Here is a 15412-nt window from a genome sequence, read left to right on the forward strand (position 1 = left end):
ATAATCGAGGAGGGATCATCGAGCAAAGTTGCCGCAAAACAAGAAAGGCTGAAAGTGATAGTACCAGGGGTTGCTAACAAACCCATTATATTTGTGGAAGGAGCCCGTACAGATCAGGTTATTATTGCACCTGTAATCCAGCTGCCGGTCATCAACAACAAAGCCATCCCATGGAACTATGAACGGGTGACTGTAATGTACAAGGGCAAAGAAATCAAGGAAGAAGTGTGTGAGGTGCAAGGCTTGACACGTTCGGGAAGATGTTTTACTCCCGAAGAGTTGAGAAAAACTAAAAACAATCCAACGCCAACAAAGAGAGCTGTGACGGAAGAAGAGGCGGAGGAGTTTTTAAGAAAAATGAAACTCCATGATTATTCTATTGTGGATCAATTAAAGAAGACCCCCGCTCAAATTTCACTTTTGTCATTACTGATCCATTCAGAGGAACACCGTTTGGCGTTGATGAAAATCCTGAATGAAGATCATGTTCCTGAAAAGATCTCTGTAAATCATTTGGAAAAAATAGCCAACAGAATCTTTGAGACAAACAGAATTACATTTGCTGATGATGAATTACCTGTGGAAGGTACCGAGCACAACAGAGCTCTTTACCTCACCGTGAAATGTGAAAACTTTACCTCACCGTGAAATGTGAAAACTCCATAGTAACCAGGGTATTGGTTGACAATGGGTCAAGTGCAAACATATGCCCCCTCTCCACTTTAAGCAAATTAAAAATTAAAGAGGAGAGGATCCAGAAAAATAGTATCTGCGTACGGGGGTTTGACGGTGGAAGCAGAGATTCATTTGGCGACATAGTGTTGGAACTAACAATAGGGCCAGTTGAATTCACAATGGAATTCCAAGTGTTGGACATAACTGTTTCTTACAACTTGTTGTTGGGTCGACCATGGATCCATGCTGCTAAAGCAGTCCCGTCAACACTACATCAGGCTGTCAAGTTTGAATGGGATCATCAAGAAATAGTCGTGCATGGAGAAGAAAGTTTAAATGCTCATAACAGTACCATTGTACCGGTCGAGGGAACAGAAATTGACCAAGGACCATAGGTATACCAAGTGTCCGACACAGTGTCAGTAGAGAAAATTCCAGAAGGGAAATACCTTCCGAATCCAAGGATATCCTCTGCATCAGTCATGGTAGCTTATGAAATGTTAAAGAATGGCTTTATACCCGGCAAAGGTCTGGGCTTATCTCTGCAAGGAATTGTACAACCAGTATCTCTCCCCGAAAACTGGGGAACATTCGGTTTAGGGTTCATACCCACCGCCAATGACGTGATAAGGGCCAGGAAGTTGAAACACCGAGCATGGGTTCTTCCAAAACCAGTACCACATCTGGAAAAGTCTTTTGTCAAGACCAGTGCTAAAAATCGCCCGATAACAACAATTCCTAAATCCCGGGTCAATCCTGAAGAGGAATTAATTGAAAGGTTCGAGAAATTGTTTAGTGATGTGAATATGTTGGAAAGCGGAGAAGGGTGTAGCAACGCAAAAGTTCAATTCGTTGGGCCAGAAACAAAGCTCAATAATTGGAAAGCCACTCCTCTCCCAATTCGAAAGGAGTCTTGGTAGTTTATTTTGATTTTCTTTCAGTTTGTTTGGGTTATTTCAAGGTTGTAATCCCAAAGTTTATCTTACAGTTGGTTTGAAGTGTGCAAAACCTTGTTATCTTTCATCATCCAATAAAAAGCAGTTTCCTTTTTATTATCATTCCTAATAGCTTTCTTTTCTTTTTCTTCTTTTCTGTACAGTTCCTTTTACGCTGGCTCTAGTGATATGGCATGCATGAGGAATCCTCAGCCCAGTCTTAAAAATCAATCGGGTTCCGAAGTAATAATTCAAGATCCGAGAGGAGTTAATTAAAGCACTCATAGAATTCAAAGATGTTTTTGCATGGTCGTATGACGATATGCCGGGCTTGAGCACTGACTTAGTGGTCCACAAATTGCCTACTGATCCAACGGTGCCTCCTGTCAAACAGAGGCTGAGAAAATTCAAGCCTGATATGAGTGTGAGAATTAAGGAAGAAATCACCAAACAATTGGAAGCAAAGGTCATTCGAGTCACTCGATATCCTGTTTGGTTAGCTAATGTCGTTCCTGTGCCAAAGAAAGATGGCAAAATTAGAGTATGCGTCGACTATCGCAATCTCAACAAAGCAAGTCCAAAGGATAATTTCCCATTACCCAATATCCATATTTTGATCGACAATTGTGCCAAACATGATATAGGGTCTTTCGTGGATTGTTATGCCGGGTATCATCAAATTCTAATGGATGAAGAAGATGCAGAAAAGACGGCATTCATCACACCATGGGGAACTTATTGCTACCGGGTAATGCCATTCGGTCTAAAGAACGCCGGAGCAACCTATATGAGAGCAATGACCACAATGTTTCATGATATGATACACAAGGAAATTGAGGTATACGTGGATGATGTGATCATAAAATCAAAGCATCAGGCCAACCACGTTGGGGATTTGAGGAAGTTCTTCTTAAGACTTCACAGGTACAACCTCAAGCTTAACCCTGCCAAGTGCGCATTTGGAGTTCCGTCCGGAAAGTTGCTGGGATTCATAGTCAGTCGACGAGGCATTGAGCTAGATCCGTCAAAGATTAAAGCCATCCAAGAACTGCCACCTCCAAGAAACAAAACTGAAGTAATGAGTTTGTTGGGGAGGTTAAATTACATCAGCAGGTTTATTGCTCAGCTCACAACAACCTGTGAGCCAATTTTTAAATTGTTGAAAAAGGATGTTGCGGTCAAATGGACCGATGAGTGTCAAGAAGCGTTCGATAAGATAAAAGGATACTTGTCAAACCCACCCGTGTTGGTCCCGCCAGAGCCAGGAAGACCTTTGATTCTTTACTTGACGGTTTTGGAAAATTCATTTGGTTGCGTATTGGGGCAACATGACCTCACTGGCAGAAAAGAACAGGCCATCTACTACCTTAGCAAGAAGTTCACAGCTTATGAGGTTAAGTATACTCATCTGGAAAAGACATGTTGCGCCCTAACATGGGTAGCTCAAAAATTAAAACACTATTTGTCATCCTACACTACTTACCTCATTTCTCGGTTGGATCCATTGAAATACATTTTTCAAAAGCCTATGCCAACGGGAAGACTTGCAAAATGGCAGATATTGCTCACAGAATTTGACATCATCTATGTGACTCGAACTGCAATGAAGGCTCAAGCACTGGCCGATCATTTAGCCAAAAACCCGGTCGATGAGGAATATGAGCCATTGAAGACTTATTTTCCTGATGAAGAAACAATGCATATCGACGAGGTGGAGCGAATTGAAAAGCCTGGCTGGAAACTTTTCTTTGATGGAGCCGCTAACATGAAAGGAGTTGGGATAGGAGCTGTAATCATTTCTGAAACAGGGCATCACTATCCTGTTACGGCTCAGTTGCGATTTTATTGCACCAATAATACGGTCGAATATGAAGCTTGCATTTTGGGGTTAAGGCTAGCCGCCGACATGGGTATCCGAGAAATCTTAGTCATGGGAGATTCAGATCTTTTGGTACATCAAATTCAAGGAGAATGGGAAACCCGAGACTTGAAGCTCATCCTATACCGACAATGTCTACATGATCTTTGTCAGCGGTTTCAATCAGTGGAATTCCAACATATTCCAAGAATCCATAATGAGGTTGCTGATGCATTGGCTACCCTAGCATCAATGTTGCACCATCCGGACAAAGCTTATGTAGATCCGATACATATTCAAGTCTACGATCAGCACGCTTATTGCAATATGGTTGAAGAAGAATTTGATGGTGAACCATGGTTCCACGACATCAAGGAGTATATCAGGATGGGGATATATCCCGCACAAGCCACAGGAGATCAAAAGAGGACCATTAGGCGATTAGCAAATGGATTCTTCTTAAGCGGAGGAGTTTTGTATAAAAGAACACCAGATCTTGGATTATTAAGATGCATAGATGCCAGACAAGCTACAGCTGTCATGTCTGAAGTACATTCAGGGGTTTGCGGACCCCACATGAGTGGATATGTGTTGGCAAAGAAAATCCTCCGAGCTGGTTACTATTGGCTTACCATGGAGCGAGATTGTATCAGTTTTGTGCGCAAGTGTCATCAATGCCAAATACACGGAGATTTGATTCATTCTCCACCATCCGAGTTGCACACAATGTCGGCACCATGGCCATTCGTTGCCTGGGGCATGGATGTGATTGGACCAATTGAGCCGGCAGCATCCAATGGGCACAGGTTCATTCTGGTAGCTATTGATTATTTTACCAAATGGGTTGAGGCCAAGACATTCAAATCAGTGACCAAGAAAGCTGTGGTCGATTTTGTCCACTCAAATATCATATGTCGATTCGGAATCCCGAAGGTGATCATCACAGATAACGGTGCTAATCTTAACAGCAACCTAATGAAGGAAGTATGTCAACAGTTTAAGATTACACATCGCAACTCTACCCCATATCGACCCAAGGCGAATGGAGCAGTAGAAGCAGCCAACAAAAACATAAAGAAGATACTTCGGAAAATGGTAGAAGGTTCAAAACAATGGCATGAAAAATTACCATTTGCATTATTGGGATACCGCACTACTGTTCGCACTTCAGTAGGAGCCACTCCTTATTTATTGGTATATGGCACTGAAGCAGTAATTCCTGCAGAAGTTGAGAATCCTTCCCTTCGGATCATCGCCGAAGCAAAGATTGATGATGATGAATGGGTCAAAACCCGTCTAGAACAGTTAAACTTGACTGATGAAAAACGATTGACCGCAGTATGCCATGGTCAATTATATCAAAGAAGAATAGAAAGAGCATACAACAAAAAGGTACGTCCCCGGAAGTTTGAAGTAGGTCAGCATGTGCTGAAACGTATTTTTCCACATCAGGTTGAAGCAAAAGGCAAATTTGCCCCGAATTGGCAAGGACCATTCATTGTGACCAGAGTATTATCGAATGGTGCACTATGCTTAACAGACATTGAAGGCAAATGCATAGACATGACGATCAATTCTGACGCGGTAAAGAGATATTATGCATAACTTTTTGAGTGTTTGTATTTAGCATTATTTCGAAGATTGGAATGACAAAGGCAATTTATTCTGCTATCCAAACACTATACCATTTGCTTCCCTTTTGAGCCATACTTGTTTCTTTCCTACCCTCTCTTGGAATCAATAAAAAAATCAAGTATGAAATAATTAAAAAAAAAAAATCATCACTATTATGTAGTGAACTACGTTTGACCTGATTCCTCAAAGAAGGATACGTAGGCGCCTCACGGCTCGGTCATAGGATGCACAATATACCTAAAATGTGCACAAAAAGAAACATCAAGCGACCCCAATCAAGGAACTGAGGCAAGAATTGTATTGGAAATAAGAAAAATCTTAGAAAAATGCTGAGTCAAGCAAATGAAGATGGTTCATAATACTCTGGTACAAACAAGAAAAGAAAGTAAAAATGAGAGAGTCTTATAGGTGAAAACCCACACGGGCACCATAAGGCGACGGAAGTTGAGAGAAAAGTAAAAGGAGAGAGTCTTATTGGTGAAAACCTTCATAGGCACCCTAAGGCGAAAAGGAAGTGAGAAATGAACAAATGAGGAAAGTTTATCGGTAAAAACTCTTTGAGACGTTGCAAGTCCAACAGGTCTGTGAAATGAAAAATGAAGTTGGGTTATGGAAATTTTGGCAAAAACAAAAATGAGACAATTGAAAGGAGATTGATTAAAAGACTGGGTTGATTAATCCAAAATACATACCCTGATCATTGGTGCCAGTAATTACAATCAGATAAGTCCTTTATTCCTTTTCCAACAGTCATCCAAATTTGGATTTTTCTTTTCATTCTATGATTGTCGAAATCAGCATATTTTGTTACTAATAATCTTACTTTCTAAAAGCTTTGAGATAAGTTTTATTCCAAACAAATAAGAAGGAATGTCAAGGTATACTACCAAGATTCAAGGTTACAAAATACAGCCACGAAAGGTAGGAGATAAAAGATATGGGTGTAAGAAAGGTGAAATCAAAAGTGGATCAGCAAAGTCAGAAGTGACATATGATTACAGTTAAAAGGGTTCGAAGGAAAACATACAGAGGAGAATCCTATAGTCAAGAATCAATTACAAGGACAAAACAGTCTTTTCAACCATTCCAAGGCAACAAAGAGAAACGAAGAGAAGCATTACCATCGGCAAGAATACCCCAGTCAACCACCCTGCTTTAAACTAACGAAGTTTTCTTTGATTTAAAACAGGGGCAAATACAATATTTGTGTCAGGAAATACCTGGTAAAGAAAAGAAGAAGTCAGGCGTCCACCTGGAGAATGAGGATCAGAAAAGAAGAAGTCAGGCGTCCACCTGGAGAATGAGGATGAGAATTAAAGAAGTCAGGCGTCCACCTGGAGAATGAGGATAAAGAAATTGAAGAAGTCAGGCGTCCACCTGAAGAATGAGGATGAGAAAAGAAGAAGTCAGGCGTCCAACTGGAGAATGAGGATAAAGAAATTAAAGAAGTCAGGCGTCCACCTGGAGAATGAGGATAAAGAAATTGAATAAGTCAGGCGTCCACCTGGAGAATGAGGATGAGAATTAAAGAAGTCAGGCGTCCACCTGGAGAATGAGGATGAGAATTGAAGAAGTCAGGCGTCCACCTGGAGAATGAGGATGAAGAAGTTAAGAAGAAGTCAGGCGTCCACCTGGAGAATGAGGATGAGAATTAAAGAAGTCAGGCGTCCACCTGGAGAATGAGGATGAGAAAAGAAGAAGTCAGGCGTCCACCTGGAGAATGAGGATGAGAAAAGAAGAAGTCAGGCGTCCACCTGGAGAATGAGGATGAGAAAAGAAGAAGTCAGGCGTCCACCTGGAGAATGAGGATGAGAATTAAAGAAGTCAGGCGTCCACCTGGAGAATGAGGATGAGAAAAGAAGAAGTCAGGCGTCCACCTGGAGAATGAGGATGAGAATTAAAGAAGTCAGGCGTCCACCTGGAGAATGAGGATGAGAAAAGAAGAAGTCAGGCGTCCACCTGGAGAATGAGGATGAAGAATTAAAGAAGTCAGGCGTCCACCTGGAGAATGAGGATGAAGAATTGAAGAAGTCAGGCGTCCACCTGGAGAATGAGGATGAGAAAAGAAGAAGTCAGGCGTCCACCTGGAAAATGAGGATAAAGAATTGAAGAAGTCAGGCGTCCACCTGGAGAATGAGGATGAATAAAGAAAAGAAGCAGTCAAAGCACCCACCTGAAGAACGAGGGAATGAAATTGAAATGTTGAAATCAAAAGCCCGCTCATATGAAAAAGGAGCACACTTAGAATCAACAAAGCAGAGGAGTCCAACAGAATCCCCAGCAAGAAACAACAAGAGTCCCAAAAGAAAATACGGGACACAATGAAAAGGAATACGGAATAAGCCAAATGCCCAAGAGTCACCAAAATATCAAGACAACAAGAAACGCAAGGGCATGATCTAGATAAGATTTTTATAATTCCTGTACCATAATCTAGTTTAATTTTTGTATTTCCTTTAAAGTAAGGTGTAATAAGGAGATCAGCAAGCAGTAAAAACAGCACGAAGCAGCAGTAACATCACAGTCCCACGGTAGTCCCAGCTACCCAAAACTTCCCGAACTACATTGACCTGATTCCTTTATAGCCAAGGATATGTAGGAAACCTTTGAAGCAGAGGTTTGGTCAAATCTTTCAAAAATGCTTCCCACGGAGTATTCGAACGGGCAAAAATCGCTCGTATCCGCTCACTTTATCTTTGCACGAAAACTCTTCGAGTTTCCGCACAAAGAGGGGCAGCTGTGAGCACGTGATTTTTGCTTTAATGAAAACTACTCCAAAATAAATCAAAAAATAAAATAAATTTCTTTTACTGTGTAATTTTTGAATTTGCGTGATGCTAAATACTTGTGTTATATCCGTAAGTGTTTACTTTGTCATAATAAATGAAAAAATAAAATAAAATACATGTTGCATGCATATAGGATTTGATTATGCATTTAAAAGATAATTTAAATAAAATCACAAAAATGTGCAATAATTCTATTTTAAATATTTCACTGTGTGATTGATGTCTTGTCTATGTGTTAAATAATTGTTATAGAGTAATTAATATATTTTTGTAAAGTTAAAATTGTTTTATAATTAAAATTGAAAATTTAAATTAGAAAAAATGAAATAGTTGAAAAAGAAATAAAAAAAATAATTGGACCTGGATTTAAATCCAGGCCCAAACCAAATTACCCCCTTTAGCCCAGGTCCGGTCCAGTCCGAAAAGAATCAAAACGACAGCGTTTAGTCGTGGTTCATCATGGACCGTTCGATCAAATCCAATCAACGGATGAGATCTCATCACCCTAACTCACTCAAACCCGATCCATTTCAACCCCGGGTTGACCCTTTCCCCAACTTAAATCAAACGATGTCGTTTTGATAAGTGGATTGATCCTGGCCCTTCATCTTACTTGATCGGACGGATAGCATCAATCCACCCCACCCCTATATAAGTCCCAAGCCCCTACCTCGGCCCCTAACTGAACACCCCCCCCCTCCTCTCACTGTTCATCATCGTCCCCCAAACCCCCACTCCTAACCCTAGCCGCCCTAGGATCCCACCGCCTGAAACCCGGCGGCATCAATGCCGCCGGTCACCAAAATAACACCCTAGAACCCCCTGAACATCCTCTACACGAATCTGACCTTAGTTTCCTTCGAATCAGGCCCCAACTCTTCGAATCTTAAATCGAAGGTTGGCCTGAAGAACCAACTGTCTCCGATGACCTCCAAAATAACACCAGAGCTTCCCTTGTCCATCCTCATCACGGATCTGTTAGTTGCATGGTTCGAATCATACTGGAACTACTCGAATCTTCATTTGAAGATTCGAGTACAACCTGACCTTATCCCAACCTACTTCAAACCCACACCGGTTACCCCCCTGACCTCCCTCGTGCCTAGAACACCTTTGGTTTCCCTCGAATCTAACCAGAAATGAGTAAATCCCAAATCGAACTTTCAAGAACCCTAAAATACCAGACTTTTGGATTCTGTCCAGATTGAATAAAGATTGAGGTTTAATCGACCTTAGTCGAAGTATTTTCAGTGGAAAATACTTCGACTAAGGTCTGTTTGATTTCAAACAAAGTCCAAATCCAAGTCGAGTTGAGTTCAGTTGAATTTAAAGGTTCAGAGGTAATTTTTGTTTCTTATGAGCATTCTATGAGTATTCTATGTTTGTTTTCATTAGTCTGTTTAATTTTTCATATTTTTTTTAGTCAATTCTGTTATACTGTCTCATACTCGTCTATTGGATCAGAATTATACTATTGTTTCTGTTGTTTACGAGTGGTCATAATATGTGTAATCGACTCGATTAAGTTCGTCGATTAGTTGTTTTGTAAATTCTTATTGCCATTAATGCTGTTTGTAATACCCTGTTTATCCGTTTGGAATTGTTTATTGTCATTGAACTCAGTCAATTAGTTCTTCCCAATTAATTGATTCTCTTTTAATAATTCAGAAAGTTTGTCAATGGTATGTATATATTGTTTTCTGAACAGGGCATTGTCAGTATATTGACAATGCTCCTGTATTTGTTTGCTTTTAGTTCAGTTTTGAATTTCAGTTGAAATAATCCTGCATGTTCTGTGTAATGTTAAGGTTGTTTTATTCAGTGTTCAGTTGAGAATCCCCTGTTTAAATTCAGTTCTTGTCAATCAGTTATTAGAAATGTGATATACTGTCTCAAAATCATAGGATTGGTTATAGCTGTAAATCAGAAGGATAATTAAGTTTATACAGATTATAGAATCTGTTTTACAGTGGGTTCTGATTTTTCAGTAATAACAGTAGGTTTTCAGGGGTACTACTGGTAATGAAACAGTGAGGTAATATGATATAATAGAGGGCTGAAAGTGGTATGTTAATGGCTATTAGTTAATGATACTAATGGGGAACAAGGGATAATGGGCTGCTAGAAATCAGGAAAAAGTTAACTTGATGGGATTTAAAGTAGTAAAGGCAGATTTTAATGGAATTTTTTCTGTTTTTAAAAGATAAAAGGGGGTCCGGGCAGCACTAAAAAAGGGGGGACAGACATGTATAAGATAGAGGGAATGGGGACTGATTTAAGGGAGTTTTTCAGAAAACTTGAAGAGAGTTTAAGAGTTTTTTTTTCTGGAGAGATTTCAGAACAGAATTTAGACAGACTTTAAGAGTTTTCAGAGAGAGAGAAATCAGTTTTCAGAACAGAAATTTTAAAATTCAGTTTTCAGAGAGATTAGAACAAGGAAAACTGAGATTTTGGGTAGATTTTAAGAGGAGGAACAATCTGATTTAGAAAGGCAGTTTTTGTTTTTTCTTCAGGTTATCTGTTTAAGAGAGGGTGATTTCCAAAACATTAGGAAATACACACAGAAATATATACTCATTTGTGAAAAACAGAAAGAAAGAAATGTGAAATAGGAATCTGAAACAGGAAGAGGAAAGAAACTGAAATCTGAAATGTTATCTTTCTAGAATCTGTCCGTTGTTTGCTTGTGAATATTGTTCAGTCCAAATCTGAAATTTTTCTCAAGTCTCTGTCACTGTTCATCTGGGTTAACGGGTCTTGTTCAGACTTGCTGTGTTATTGGTATATTCTGCTGATTTTGTTACTGCTGCTACTGCTGAAATTTACTCCTTCTACCTTCATTTTCAGGTACATGTCTTTTAAATTTTAAGTTGGAAAGAGATTCAACATGACTCATCAATGAAGCTTGAATTGAAATTCTTTTTTTTTCATTTGTCCAAGTTCATCAGTTTAAATTTCATTTTTTGTTTCATTTTAGTTAATTAGTAGTGAATTCAATTTGATAGCTATGAGCTAATTGTCTTACTTTGAAAGTTCGTATAAAGCTTTGTAATAATGTTAGTCCTTCATCTCATTAGTTTAATCATATTTGAACTTTCAAGGCAAGAAACATGACATAAAGATTGGCTATTTATTAGGCCTTATGGTGTTGTTAGAATAGAGTGAAAATATCAAAACTATATTGTTAGTTTATTCTTATACTTGATTTAGTTATGGATGGAATGATATAAGTTGTACGTTCTTATGTGGTATGATAACAGGTATTCATAGAACCATTAGTGGATAGTGAGTTGAGTTGTTATGGCTCATTACGATGTTAAAGTGCTACGAATGTTTCAAGACATACAAATAGGGGGCATGTAAAGCAATGTTGTTAATTAATTTGTACAATAATTCCCTTTATTATCAATTTGATGCCTATTTACCATCCTAAATAAATAATTAAGCCTATTAGATTAAAAGCAAGTATATGAGAATAAGATGAGATATACAAATTGCAATATTTTTATCAACGACAATTAGAAATAGGACTTGCACTAAATAGAAATAAATAAAAATTGTTCAAAAATATTTCTTCCCTTCATAAATCATTTGGTGAGTTTTATATGTCCCTCATTCTTTGGTATATGTATATACGTTGTATTTGTGAAGAATAGGATTAATCATATTATTATTATTTATTTTGAATTTGAATAGCCTTGGATGAACATAAATTATATGCAGAAATTACAATCAACGGGCAACATTCAATAAATTGTGAATTCTTTTTCAAGAATTAAAGGGTATCTTAAATGAAGATTTCTCATAATATAATAAACAATTTGTGGGAAAATCCCTAATATCATTACAAATATTTTGCGCAATTAGGGATACGTTCGCGTACCCTGATTATATTTTTAAAAGCAAAAATTCAGATTATGCGTACGCGCAATTTCGAGCGAATATTTAATAAAAGGATTTTTCCAAAGGCGTTAAATCAATTTCATAAAAACCCGAGATGTACGGTTCACTATTCAAGAAAAACAAATATTCTTGATTCGACAACAATTTCGAAAAAATGATTGTTTAATGAATATATTACCAAAAGTTATCGTGTACACGTACGCGTGACACAATTCCGCATTTTTAAATTTATAACACGAATATACGTACGCGTAATTCGATTCAAAAGAATGGTCTTTAATCACAATAAGTAAAAGCGGTAGAAAAATCACGTAACAAAAAGTATTTAATAAAAATCAAGATAATTAAGCCAATAATAAAAACAGTTAAGCGACCGTGCTAGAACCACGGAATTCGGAAATGCCTAACACCTTCTTCCGGATTAACAGAATTCCTTACTCAGGATTTCTGGTTCGCAGAATAATAAACAGAGTCATATTCTCCTCGATTCAGGGATTGAAATTGGTGACTTGGGACGCCTTAAAATTCCCAGGTGGCGACTCTTAAATAATTAAATAAATCCCGTTTCGACTGTCCTTTAATTGGAGTAAACTCCCCACGCGCCCCGCGGGCGCGGGAAAAAGGAGGTGCGATAGCGCTATAAACCGAAATTAAATTCCTTCTAACGGAAGGTACATATAATGTGTCTTTTAAAGCTAAAACTCTACCACTACCAAACGAAATACTAATATTTCGTAATGCTAAAGCTGGGGCTGCTGAACCGTCTGCTTGATAAACATTGATTTTTCCACTTAAGCTTTTGCCACTTAAGCTTTTGCCACTTAAGCTTTTAGCACCACTTGCTTCAAAAGTCTTTCTTTTTTCTTAAACTTTGTGGCAAGTCAAACTAAATTATCTAAATTGAAACGAGGGGAGTATCAGCTAGTACCTCCCTCCATTAAAATTTATGTGAACTCATTTCACAAGGCACAAATTTTATGAAATAAATGAAGACTTTTGAAGCTTGTGGTCCTAAACAAGGTACAATATTTATGTGGCCAGTGGCGTAACCACCTTATGTTAAGAATGGTCAAGCACATACTCTTCGCCAAAATATTATATTGCGTATATACGTTAAATATTACTTATATGGTTATATATATTATACTTTGAACACCCTTAACACAATTGAGTGAGACAGTTTAGCGGTTCAGGGTGTTTAAATGAAGTGTTATTCACGAGTTCAAAATTCTGCCCATTTTGTTTGCCAAAACTAAATGGAGAGCACCATGTATGGTCTATTTGATTCTTTTGCAATCTAAAAAATTCCTAATAAAATAACTCTTAAAACTTAAAATTTGTTTAAAAATAAATAATTAATATTAAAAGTAATTTTTTTAACTAAAAGTTATTTTCTAAATAAGTTTTATAATTTAAAAGTTAAGATCTACAAAAAATTGTGTACATCATTCATCGGCAAACAAAATTATTGACTTGTTTAAAGTTTGAATATCATTGGTAGAATTTCTGGCTACGCCACTGTATGTGGCTATACTCACTACAAAAAAACAGTCTATTTGCGGCGGTTTTATTACGGGAGTTATTATTAACCTCCCCAAATTGTATCTAATTAGGGGAGGGGGGTCTTATTAACCTCCGCACTAAAATTCAATTTGCGGCATTTAGAAACCTCTGCTAGCCTTAAAAAAAGGCGCTAACAATATAAATCTCTGCTGGCCTTTATTTTTATCTTTCCCTCTTTTTTCCAGAAATGTCCGCCAATAATAGAAATCTCCGCTCTTCACTCTAACGATTTAGTGTTCGCTTTCCAGATTCTTTCTCCTCCTGAAATGGCAAGTTCTCCTTCTTTCTTTAATCTCCCATTGTCTTTCACTCTAACGATTTAGGGTTCACTCTAAGTTGCGATTTAATGTGATATCTGATTGTGAAAATATTTGTGCGAAATATTTGTGCATTGCGAAAATAGTTGTGCGAAATTAGTCTCTGCATTGCGAAAATAGTTGATATCCGATTTTAATTCCTCTAAGTTTGATATTTGTGCGATTTTAATGTGAATTCCAGCAATTACAACTCGAATTGAAGCGTGTTTGTCGCCGAATCTCCTAACAAAAGGTACAACTCGAATTGGAGCTTTCTACCCTCTCCTTCCTAATCTGTTTATATCCAATTTTAATTCCTCTAGGGTTTTGATTACGTTTTCCTAATATCTGAATTTCAATAGTTTCTGCATGTGATTTGATTTAGATTTCTCTGCTCCAATTTCAATAATTTTTTCATGTGATTTGATTTAGGTTCTCTCTACTCCTTTTTTGTTATAGAAGAAGAAGAAGGTTTCTTTTTATTTCTGATATGATGAACTAAGAAGAAGAAGAAAGCTACTAAGAAGAAGTAGATAATTTTTGTGTTTAAGTTTAGTTTTTGAGATTAATGACAATACTATCTCTCAATTGCTTATGATTCTATAATATGTGGATGTTACTTAACATTTATGCATCTTTAGTATTATGTTAATGCCTCTTAAAATTTATTTAATATAATTAAAATATTGTATTAGAAAAACAGGTATCCCCACAATTGCCCTGCCAAATAAAAGGTCTTCATAGAATAGGGGAGGTTACAACTGCCATTAAATAAATAAATTGAGGGGGTTAAAGCTATCGCGAAATAGAGCTTGCCATATTTCGAAGATATATTGTGGTGGTTTTAAACCCCGTTGAATATTTTTACAAGTTTCGCATTGATTAAAATTTTAATTTGTGGGGGTTAAACCCCCGGAAAATAACCTCCGTTAAATGTTTACGGCGGCCTGTAAAAAATTGCCGCAAAATGATAGCGGCGAAGGATCTTTTGGGGTCACACCCTTTACTTGGGGCCCAATAGAAAGGAGCCCCTAGCTACAGGCTGAAGATTGATCTTTTGTCTCATTCAAACCTTTAGAGGGCATTCATTTATCCCAACCGGTTAACTTCATAGAATGAGATTACGATCGCATTATTATTCATTAGTGGGAGAAAAGCTCTTTCGCAAAAATAAGTGAAGTTTTAAGAGGCGCAAGATGGTGCAGGATGTTTCTCAATGAACAAGATAGTACAAAACTTTTCCATACAATCATGTTTTATTTATCATACAAAAAATAGAGAATCTTAGGGTGTGTTTGGTATAACGGAAAATGTTTTCTTGGAAAACAAGTAATAATCTTATTTATTTTCTGTTGTTTGGTACGCAAATTAAGGAAAATGACTTCTCAAGAGTATTCATAAATAATTTAGATATAATAAACATGAAGCCATAAACTTTCAAACCAACAACTTTCCGGACCCACAAAATTCATAAACTTTCGAACCGCTAAATTTTCAAAACCGCGAAATTTCAAACCCGTCAACTTCCAAACACATAAACCTCCGAACTCATAATTTTGGAACGTGTAAAATTTTGAGCCTTTAAACCGATAAATTAATAAAATTAAAACTGAAAAATATATTTAAATTTTTTTTTCAGGGCGGGAGGGGGGAGGGATGGGGGCTGGGGGGCCGTAAAGCGGAAAAAAAAAAGAAATTTAAATTACAAGGGGGGGCAGGTGGGGGTTGGGGTGAGTGGTGCAGAAAAATGAAAAAACA

The sequence above is a fragment of the Nicotiana tabacum genome, chromosome 16 (assembly GCF_000715075.1).
Source record: "Nicotiana tabacum cultivar K326 chromosome 16, ASM71507v2, whole genome shotgun sequence".
NCBI classification, from domain to species: domain Eukaryota; kingdom Viridiplantae; phylum Streptophyta; class Magnoliopsida; order Solanales; family Solanaceae; genus Nicotiana; species Nicotiana tabacum.